Genomic DNA, 12,042 nt, shown 5'->3' with positions numbered 1-12,042 from the left:
TTATCGCCAGAGTTAGCTTCTATCGATACAGGTGGCCCCTCTCGTGAAAGTTAGCTTCTATCGCAAGAGTTATACTCTATCCTGAGAGCAAAACCGCTATCATGACAGGCAACCACTATCACGACAGCAAAAACCACTATTGTGACAGTAAAACTGATGTTGGGTCAGCAAGGACACTATCACGACAGGTGCACCGCTGTCGCGACATGCGACCACTATTGCGACATGCACCCCCTATCGTGACAGGTGCGCCACTGTTACGACATACGGCCCCTGTCGTGACTAGTGCGCCACTATCGTGATATGCGACCACCATCATGACGTGCACCCGCTATTGTGACAGGTGCACTGCTCTCACGACATGCGACCACTATTGCGACAGGCATGCCACTGTTGCGACATATGGAGCAATATGCGGCCCCTATCATGATACGAAGGTTGCTATCGCGATATGCTGCCCCTATCGCGATACAAAGGTTACTATTGCTATACGCAGCCCCTTTCGCGATATGGGGCCTCTATCGTGACAGCAAAAGGCCACTGTCTCGACATATGACTGCTATCACGACAGGCACGGCACTATTGTGAGAGGAGACCACTATCGCGCTATGCGGCCGATATCATGACAACAAAGCTACTATCAAGACAGGTAGCCACTCTTGAGAGTTAGATTCTATCGCGACAGCAAGCCACTATTGCGACAGGTGGCTATAGTGACGAGAGAAAGCCGCCATCACAACAGGTGGCCATTATTGTAATATATTGTAATAGGCCACCACTGTGGTAATGGGCCTCTATCGTCTTGACAGAAGGCTACAGTGCCAGGAGCCAATCTGTAGCACAATAGTGCTCCATTATCACGAGAGGCAGCCACTCTTGTGAGAGCCAGGCTATATCTTGAGAGTTAGCCTCTCACCAGATAGCAAGCAACTATCATGGAAGGTGGTTATAGTCATGAGAGAAAGCTACCATTGCAACAGACCACCTGTACCACGACAGGCCTCTACTGTCGGGACAGGAAGTTACTATCATGAGAGCCGGTCTCTATTGTAACAGCGTGCTGTTATCGCAACAGGCAGCCACTAACGTGAGAGTCATGGTAACTATGATTCAGAATTTTAGGGTAACCATGACTCGGTGTTTTTAGGTAACGATGACTCGGAATTTTTAGGTGACCATCAGAGGACATTTTTAGCTCATCATGACCCAGCATTTTTTGTGACCATCACTTGACATTTTTAGGTAACCATGAATCAGCATTTTGGGGCAGCCATGACTGCATTTTGATAACCATGATTTGGCATTTTTGTGTCATGACTGGCAGCTTTTGGTAACCACGACAGCATTTTTATGTAATCACGACTTGGCATTTTTAGGCAACCATGAATCACCATTTTGGGGGAGCCATGATTGCATTTTTGATAACCATGAGTTGGCATTTTCACATAACCATGACCTGGCATTTTGGGGTAGCCATGATTCAGCGTTTTAATGTAAAATTCAGCTTTTTAATGTAACCATGACTCGCCATGGTTATGACTTGGCAGTTTTAGGTTAGCATGTAATGCCTCAGTGTTTTGATAAACATGATTTGGTACTTTTAGGTTAGCATGACTTGGCGTTTTTTTTTTTTTTTTTTTTTTTTTAAATATATTTTATTGATTATGCTGTTACAGTAGTTCCAATTTTTTCCCCTTTACTCCCCTCCACCCAGTATCTCCCTCCCCCAGCATCCCCCCCCAAGTCCATACCCATGGTTCGTAAAAAATAACTATCCCTCCCTCTCAGATATTAAGACCCTTTGTAATCTTGTAAAGGACAATGGGCGAAGGTCTCAAGCTCCTCTAGCTGCTTCAAGCTGGACATGGTCGTCGTCCTACCTACCCTTGGGTCCAGAAATCCCTAATAAGAGTGGGGGTGTGGAGGGGAGGGTGGCCTTCCCACATGGGGAAGGATCATGCAGACTCCAGGTCAGTTGGCTGTCTCCGGACAACGGCGTGCTTGGTTTAGCAGGCTGGCATCCTTGTTGTGTTCTGGGGGCAACAGATTTGGCAAAAAGGGTTAAAAAGCATCATTCAATCCATAACTACTAGGTGGCAAAAGGCAGGGATTAATTTTTCAATGTTCCACATTAGGAGAAAAAAAAAAAAAAAAAAAAGGGCTTCTTTGGAGGAAGGTGTGCTAGGCACATCTCTCCTGTCCAAAACCCTTTTGCCCATTTTATTTAGTTTGGGCTGAGGGAAATAGTTTATGTTTCCCCCCTCTCAGACCTCTGGGCCCTTTCTGTCCAAGCCATTAGGATAGAAAAGAGAATTCAGTTTTAAAGTGAAGCCCACAGACCACCCCATTCTTCACCAACTCAGCCATTTAGTTCAGCCAAACTGTTGAGTCTCCGGAGGCAGCGCTGCAGAGAGGATTAAGTGAGGCTTATGCGTACAGACAATCACTCAGGTAATGCGGTCATAGGCTTATGCCCTCTGGTTCAATTTTGCTCATTTGTTTGTGTTGTTCATTAGTTTCCTGTAATAGGTGACAGCATAACGTATTTTTCTTTCGTTGCCTGGCTTATTTCGCTAAGCATAATTCTCTCTAGTTCCATCCATGTTGTTGCAAATGGTAGAAGTTCCTTCTTTCTTTCTGCTACATAGAACTCCATTGTGTAAATGTACCACAGTTTTTTGATCCACTCATCTACAGATGGGCATTTAGGTTGTTTCCAGCACTTGGCTATTGTAAATAGTGCTGCTATGAACATTGGAGTGCATAGGTTCTTTTGAATTGGTGTTTCAGGATTTTTCGGATATAATCCCAGTAATGGAATTGCTGGTTCAAAAGGCAGTTCCATTTTTAGTTTTTTGAGGAAATTCCAAACTGTTTTCCATAGTGGCTGCACCAGTCTGCATTCCCACCAGCAATGCACCAGGGTTCCCGTTTCTCCGCATCCTCTCCAGCACAAGTTGTTTGTTGATTTGTTGATTATGGCCATTCTGACTGGTGTGAGGTGGTATCTCATTGTGGTTTTTATTTGCATCTCTCTGATGGCTAGTGATGTTGAGCATATTTTCATATGTCTATGGGCCCTCTGTATGTCTTCTTTGGAGAAGTGTTTGTTCAGGTCCTTTGCCCATTTTTTAATTGGGTTGTCTGTCTTCTTGGTGTTGAGTCGTATGAGTTCTTTATATATTTTGGAGATCAATCCCTTGTCTGAGATGTCATTGGCGAATATATTTTCCCATATGGTTGGTTTCCTTTTCATCTTGCTGATGTTTTCTTTAGCTGAGCAGAAACTTTTTAGTTTGATGTAGTCCCATTTGTTTATTCTTTCCTTTATTTCCCTTGCCTTAGGAGATATATCAGTGAAAATGTTGCTACGTGGGATATCTGAAATTTTCCTGCCTATTTTTTCCTCTAGGACTTTTATGGTATCACGGCTTACATTTAAGTCTTTGATCCATTTTGAGTTTATTCTGGTGTATGGTGTAAGTTGGTGGTCTAGTTTCATTTTTTTGCATGTCCCTGTCCAGTTCTCCCAACACCATTTGTTGAAGAGGCTCTTTTCACTCCATTTGATGTTCTTTCCCCCTTTGTCAAATATTAGTTGACCATATGAACCTGGGTTTATTTCTGGGCTCTCTATTCTGTTCCATTGATCTATATGTCTGTTTTTATGCCAGTACCAGACTGTTTTGATTACCGTGGCCTTGTAGTATAGTTTGATATCAGGTATTGTGATTCCTCCTACTGTGTTCTTCTTCCTCAAAATTGCTGTGGCTATTCGGGCTCTTTTTTGGTTCCATATAAATTTTTGAAGTATTTGTTCTAGGTCTGTGAAATATGTTGCTGGTATTTTAATAGGGATTGCATTGAATCTATAAATTGCTTTGGGTAGTATGGACATTTTAATGATGTTGATTCTTCCCATCCATGAGCATGGTATATGCTTCCATTTATTTGTATCTTCTTTAATTTCTTTCTTCAATGTTATGTAGTTTTCTGAGTACAGGTCTTTTACCTCCTTGGTTAAGTTTATTCCTAGGTATTTTATTTTTCTTGTTGCTATGGTAAATTGAATTTTTCTTTCAGTTTCTATCTCTGAGTTTTTATTGTTGGTGTATAAAAATGCCTTTGATTTCTTAATATTGACTTTGTATCCTGCTATTTTGCCGAATTCACTTATTAGGTCGAGTAGTTTTTTTGTGGAGTCTATAGGGTTTTCTATGTACACTATCATGTCATCTGCAAATAATGACAGTTTTACTTCCTCTTTTCCAATTTGGATGCCTTTTATTTCTCTTTCTTGTCTGATTGCGGTGGCTAGAACTTCCAAGACTATGTTGAATAGGAGTGGGGAGAGCGGACATCCTTGTCTTGTTCCTGATCTCAGGGGGAATGCTCTCAGTTTTTGCCCATTAAGTATGATGTTGGCTTCAGGTTTCTCATATATGGCCTTTATTATGTTGAGGTATGCTCCCTCTATTCCCATTTTGCTGAGAGTTTTTATCATAAATGGGTGTTGTACTTTATCAAATGCTTTTTCTGCATCTATTGATATTATCATGTGGTTTTTGTCTTTCATTTTGTTTATGTGGTGTATTACGTTTATTGATTTACGAATGTTAAACCATCCTTGCATCCCTGGGATGAATCCTACTTGATCGTGGTGTATGATCTTTCTAATGTGTTGCTGGATCCGGTTTGCCAATATTTTGTTGAGGATTTTAGCATCTATGTTCATCAGCGATATTGGCCTGTAGTTTTCTTTCTTTGTTGTGTCTTGACCTGGTTTTGGAATTAGGGTTATACTGGCTTCATAGAATGAGTTTGGCAGTCTTCCCTCTTCTTGTATCTTTTGGAATAGTCTGAGAAGGATAGGAGTTAGTTCTTTCCTAAATGTTTTGTAGAATTCACTTGTGAAGCCATCCGGTCCAGGGCTTTTGTGTGCTGGGAGTTTTTTGATTACTGCTTCAATTTCACTAGCTGTTATTGGTCTATTCAGACTTTCTGCTTCTTCTTGATTCAGTTTGGGAAGACTATAGGTTTCCAGGAATCTGTCCATTTCCTCTAGGTTGTCAAATTTCTTGCCATACAGTTGTTCATAATAATTTCTTATAATCCTTTGTATTTCTGTGGTATCAGTTGTGATTTCTCCTCTTTCATTTCTGATTTTATTTATTTGGGTTCTCTCTCTTTTTTTCTTGATGAGCCTGCTTAAAGGCTTGTCAATTTTGTTTATTTTTTCAAAGAACCAGCTCCTACTTTTGTTGATCTTTTGAATTGTTAGTTTAGACTCTATGTCATTTAATTCTGCTCTGATCTTGATGATTTCCTTCCTTCTACTTGATCTGGGCTTTGCTTGTTGTTCTTCCTCTAGATCTTGTAGCTGTAGGGTTAAATTTTTTATTAGATATTCCTCTAGCTTTTTTAGGTAGGCCTGTATTGCTATGAACTTTCCTCTTAGGACTGCTTTCGCTGTATCCCATAGGTTTTGGGTTGTTGTGTGTTCATTCTCATTAGTTTCCAGAAACTTTTTGATTTCTTCCTTGATGTCATTGTTAACCCATTCATTATTTAATAGCATGTTATTCATTCTCCATCAGTTTGAATGTTTTTGAGTTTTTTCCTTGAGGTTGATTTCCAATTTTAAGCCATTGTGATCTGAGAAGATGCTTGATATAATTTCAAATTTCTTGAATTTGTTAAGGCTTGTTTTGTGTCCTACCATGTGGTCTATCTTTGAAAATGTTCCATGTGCACTTGAGAAGTATGTATATTTTGCTTCTTTGGGGTGAAAACTTCTATATATATCGACTAAGTCCATTTGATCTAGAGTGTTGTTCAGTGCCTCCATATCTTTGGTGTTTCTTTGCTTCGAAGATCTGTCCATTGTTGACAATGGGGTGTTAAAGTCCCCTACTATGAGTGTGTTGTTGTCTATATCTTTCTTGGAGTCTTTCAAAAGTTTCCTTACATATTTGGGTGCTCCTAAGTTTGGTGCATATATATTTATAAGGGTTATATCTTCTTGATGGATTTTTCCCTTAAGTATTATGAAATGCCCTTCTTTGTCTCTTTTTATGGACTTTGCTGTGAAATCTGTTTTGTCTGATATAAGTATTGCTACCCCGGCTTTTTTTTCATGTCCATTTGCTTGGAATACATTTTTCCATCCCTTTACTTTCAGTCTGTGTAGATCTTTTGTTCTAAGGTGGGTCTCTTGTAGACAGCATATATGTGGGTCATTCTTTCTAATCCATTCAGCTACCCTATGTCTTTTAATTGGAGCATTTAATCCATTTACATTTAAGGTTATTACCGATAAGTACTTATTCATTGTCATTTTTCCCCTTTGTACTCGTGTTCTTCTCTGTCTCTCTCTGTTTCTTTATCTTCTTAGAGCAGACCTTTTAGCATCTCTTGCATTGCTGGTTTGGTGGAGATGTATTCTTTTAGCCTTCTTTTGTCTTGGAAGCTCCTTATTTCACCCTCCATTTTGAATGAGAGCTTTGCTGGGTATAGTATTCTAGGTTGTAGGCCTTTGTTTTTCATTGCTTGGAATACTTTTTGCCATTCCCTTCTGGCTTGTAGTGTTTCTGCTGAGAAATCTGATGATAGCCTTATTGGAGTACCCTTGTATGTTATTAGTTGTTTTTCTCTTGCTGCTTTTAGGATCCTCTCTTTGTCTTTGAATGTTGCCATTTTAATTATGATGTGTCTTGAGGTGGGCCTGTTGGGGTTCATCTTCATTGGGACCCTCTGTGCTTCCTGGACTTGCGTGACTCTTTCTCTCGTCATGTTAGGAAAGTTTTCTGTCATTAGTTTTTCAAAGAGGTTTTCTATCCCTTGCTCTTCTTCTTCTCCTTCTGGAACTCCTATGATACGGATATTATTACGTTTCATGTTGTCCTGCAGCTGTCTTAGAACCTCTTCAGTCTTGTTCAGTCTTTTTTCATTTTGTTGCATTGTCTGGGAGTTTTTGTGTAGGTTGTCCTCCAGCTCGCTGATCCGATCTTCTGCTTCCTCTAGCCTGCTTTTAATTCCTTCTACTGTGTTCTTCAATTCAGAGATCGTATTTTTCATTTCCTCCTGGCTCTTATTGATAGCTTCTATGTCCTTTTTCATGCTCACGTAATTTTCTGTGAGTTCCTTGTAGTTTTTCTGGAGTTCTTTGAAGTTTCCGCTGAGCTCATTCAGCTTCTCCATAATCCATGTTTTGAATTCCATATCTGATAGTTCGCTCCCCTCTATTTCATTTAGCACTCTTTCTGGGGATTCTACCTTTCCTTTTGATGGGAGGTTGTTTCTCTGTCTCCCCATTTTTTTGACTCCTATTGTTTGTTGGTGCTTCTTGGAATGATCTGCACTTCCTGGATCTGCCTCTGGTGGCGTCAGATCATGTACCAGTCTGGCCCTAGGCAGCCTGTTGGAGACTTCCAGGGATCTACTGCTGTTGTCTGTCTTCTTTGATTGTTAATCTGCTCAATCTGTGATTAGCTGTCAGGCTTAAGGACTGTGGGTGTGGCAGCTTAATTCCTGTAGGCAGGGCTTTTGCTTCCCCTCAGGCTGACGCCACTTGGAGGGGAATGGTCTACCCGCAGTACTGGGGATGAGTCAGCACTGGGACCCAGTCAGCTGCTCCTCCAGTTCTCCCCTCAAAGCCACCGTGCCAAATTCTCCCCAAGTGTCTCCAGTCCTCTCTGCCTTCCCTCTGCTTGAGCCCAGGGTAAGTGGTGGCCAAAATATTTTCGTATGTGATCCACTTAAGAGCTCTTTTTCTCCTGCTGTTTCTCTCCGGCTAGCAAGAAAGCCTGTGGCTTTTCGCTTTTCACAGCTGATACTATTTTACTTTCCACTCTGTCGCTGTAGGCTGGGAAGCCCAGCTGGGGGTTTAGACCCTGCCCTTCTCAGGGGGAATCCCCGGCTGCTGAGCTGTTTCTCAGTCCCTTCAGCAGCCACCCGTGTGAGCCCAGCCAGCCCTTCCGCGTCTCCGCACTCCCTACCGGTCACGTTGTGATGTAGCGGCCTTTTCTGTCTCTCCGTGGTTATAAGACTTCTTTCCAGCTAGTGTTCCGTTGGTTATTCCAGATGATTTCTCCAAAATTAAGTTGTAAATCCAGACTGGTCCTGGGAGGAGGTTAGTGTAGCTTCCACTTACTCCTCCGCCATCTTGGATCTCTGACTTGGCGTTTTAATGTTACCATGACTTAGCATTTTTAAATGATGACTTGGCACTTTTATGTTAGTATGACTCTGGCTCTGCATTTTTCCTTACTATGACTAAGCATTTCTCCACACCACGATTCAACATTTTTCTGCAGCGCAACTTGGCATGTCACGTTTCAATGACTCCTGAGTATTGACACAATGACTCAGAATTTCTCAAAACCATGTCTCAGCACCTCATGTACCAAACTCAACCTTTTGCAACACCATGACTCAGCATGTCACAGGCCAATTAATAGCATTTTTTGGCACTATGACTGACCGTTTCATGTAACAATGACTCAGCATTCTACGCATCAATGACTCACTTCTTTGACACCATAACTCACATTTTCCGTAACCATGACTCAGCCTTTCATGTTGCAATGACCTAGCATTTGTTGAAAACATGACTCAACATGACACATAACAATGACTCTGTATTTTACGTAACCATGACTTGATGTTTTACCTGTCAATGACTTAGCATTTTTAAAAACTGTTACTTGGCATTTTTTGTGCTCATAACTCAGCCTTTTATGCACCAATGACTCAGCATTTTTTACTCCACAATTCAGCATTCCTGGACATGACAGCATTTCACATATTAATGACTTAGCTTTTGTCAAAACATGATTCAGCATGATATGTGACTCATCATTTTACATATCTACAACTCAGCATTTCACATACCCATTTATCATAATTTCATGGACTCATGACTTGGCATTTCTCATTCCCATGACTCAGTACACTAGGAATGTAGATATAAATAAAAACATTAAACCTAGATAAAGCCAGCTCAGGTCTCTCCTTAAAAAACTTAAGTTGAAGACCTGAATGCAACAAACTGTTCCCAAGTTTTTAACTCTATCCCAAAATGACTGTCCAAGAATAGTTTTAGAAATACAAAAACATCCAACAAACAACAAGGTAAAATTTACAATATCTGACACTTATCAAAAATTATTAGGAAGACAAGAAAATAGGAACCAAAATGAAGTGAAAAATATCAATCCAAAGCAATACTGAAATGATACAGATGATAGAAGTAATAGATAAGTTATTATTAATGTACATTCAAAAGCTAAAGATCAGACATGTGGAGGCACTGAAGATATAAAAAAGATCCAAATTGAAATTCAAGAGATAATAGCTACATGAGCTTTGTATTGTTAGACATTGAAGAAGCAATAATTAGTGAACTCAAAGACATAGCAATAGAAATTATCCAATAAAACATACACAGGGGAAAAAAGCAAGATAAAATAAAAACTAAACAGATCATCAATAAACTGTGGGATAGTATACACCTACCATATGACCCAATGATTCTGCTCTTAAGTATTTTCCCAAAACAGATGAAACCATATGTCCATACAGACTTGTAAGCTGATGTTCACGAAAGCTTTATCTGCAGGAGTAAAAACTAGAAACAAGCCTAAGTTCATGGGTAGTTGAATATGTTTTAAACAACACATTTAATATATACCCACATCATGGAATACCACCAATAAAAAGAAATGAGCTATTGAGTAGATCTGAAAATAAGGATGCTAAAGGAAAACAAAGGAGTACATAATATGGACTTGTATTTATACACAATTCTAGAAAATGCAGACAAATCGTGAATGAGAGAAAGCAGTTTAACAGAGGAGGGAAGTAGGAAGAGGCAGGAAGAGGGAATTAAAAAGGGACAGGAGAAAACATTTGGTGTGATGTTCGTTCCTTACCTTGATTGTGATGATGACTTCATGGGAGTATATAGGTAAGAATATATCCAGTGGAATATATCTCAGTTGTATCTCAACAAACTTGTTAAGAATAAATGCATATATACATATAATAAATAATTTTGAAACAAAGGAGACAAATGATTCCGTAGCTAGAAGGAGATACTAGGTTGAGTAATGGTTGTTTTATTTGTGGGGGTGATTTTGGTTTTGCTTTGTTTCTTTTATGAAACAAACTCAAGCAAATTTATAAGCTATAAGTAAATATATTTGTATGCACAGAAAATGACAGGAAAGACCCCTGGACTATGTGGCTCAGTTGGTTGGAGCATCATCCCATAAACCAAAATGTTGCAGGTTCAATTCTCAGTCAGGGCACATGTCTGGGTTGCAGGTTTGGTCTCCAGCTGGGGCATGTGTGAGAGGCAACTGATCAATGTTTCCTTCCCTCTCACTCTCTCTCTTCCTCTCTCTAAAAATCAATAAACATGTCCTGGGGGTGAAGATTTCAAAAATAGAAAATTATAGAGGAGAGAGGAGGCAATTAATAAGCAAAGTCCTGAGAGAAAAAATGGATTATTCAGAGCCTGAAGCAGTTGGGACTAGAGGAAGGGGATAAAGATGTAAGGATTTATGTAGGACACATGGCTCTATTTTTTATTCTCCAAATGCTGAACCCTGAGAATAAGCTCTTATTTGGGGGTACCAGTGACATTATCTTAAGCTAAATTAATCTAATTTACACATTCTTCCCCACTCAAGAGTAGTATATCTCCTTAGAAGTAATTTCTCCCTAATTCAATGACTCTATCTGATACCAAACTCAGATTTGGTTGCCTGTCACTTTGAAAGCCAATACTCAAGAGACATCTATTGATGGAAGGAAAGAAGGTTTATTCAAGTGCCAGCAGCCTGAGAACATGGTGGAGTTTTGTTCTAAAGACCATCTTAACATCTCAGTGCAGGCAGGCGTTTCACTAGGAGGGAGAGGGAGAGGAAGACAAAGAAATCGGGGGGGAGAGGAGTTAAAAGTTCTCTACATGTAAGTCAGCACACAATCTATTCCAATGATTATATCAAAACTGGTCAAGCAAAGGCCTGGTGTGCATGGTTGCAAATCAGCAAGTCTCCCAGAGCAGGAACATGGGGTTGCTGGAGTCAGCTTCTTTTGGTGTGAGTTCTTGAAACTTTTACACAAATATGCTCTTTATCTACAGGTTGCATATTAGTTAACAATTCATCTTTTAAAAGGACAATTTTAACAGAGGCAGTATTAAAAGGATAGAGGGGTGGATTACACTTCTAAGCCTGGGTTTCAGATAATGTAAACCTGTGATATAGTCTAAAAATAAGATTATAGAAAAGTGGACTGTGCTCTACCCCTTATCAAGAAAGGGACTCTAAATTAAAAGGTGTTCTGCTTTAACTTTACCAAAGACTCTTCCAGAGAAGCACCTCTGAGCAATGCTGAGAGCCCTATTTCTTTTTCTGGCATCTGATTTTGTAACGTGGAAAGAGAAGCATTCAGCTAAGTGAAAGGGATGTTGGTCTTCAAAACTTCTCACACATGACAGGATTGCTTGCTACATAGTAATTGGTATTTAAATTAATTCTATCAGAAAACACAGAGATAAAGTGTCTCCATTTAACAGAATCACTCGTCATTTTAACATTAAAATAACGTGTAACTTAACGCTTTAATATCCTAATGTGCCATTTTATTTAGAAAGATTCAGGCTTTTAGGAGCATTCAGGAAATTTAAAGATGTAGTCCACAACATAAAATCCTGAACCTGCAAAAATAGTTTCTGTATCTTTCATATTTATTCAACAGTTTAACGTGCTGTTCAAATAAATGATCTTTTTTAAAAATCTGTTTTATTTCCATCAGAACCCACATTCTTCATCATCGTTGATTGCACGTATTTGAGACTAATCAAGGGCTAGCAGATAAACGAGAAATTGCTGTTCTTTTAACTACATGTACCTGGGGACCAAAATGTTTCTTTTGATCGGGCTTTAAGAGGTCTCTGGACCTTCTGAAACACAGCTCTTTCCCACCAAACGGAGGAAGCGAGTTTACCATGTGCCGCCTCACTGAGTTTTCGGT

This window comes from Furipterus horrens, unplaced genomic scaffold, assembly GCF_987537825.1.
Source record: "Furipterus horrens unplaced genomic scaffold, mFurHor1.1.pri manual_scaffold_9, whole genome shotgun sequence".
NCBI classification, from domain to species: Eukaryota; Metazoa; Chordata; class Mammalia; order Chiroptera; family Furipteridae; genus Furipterus; species Furipterus horrens.
This window is presented reverse-complemented; position numbering follows the sequence as displayed.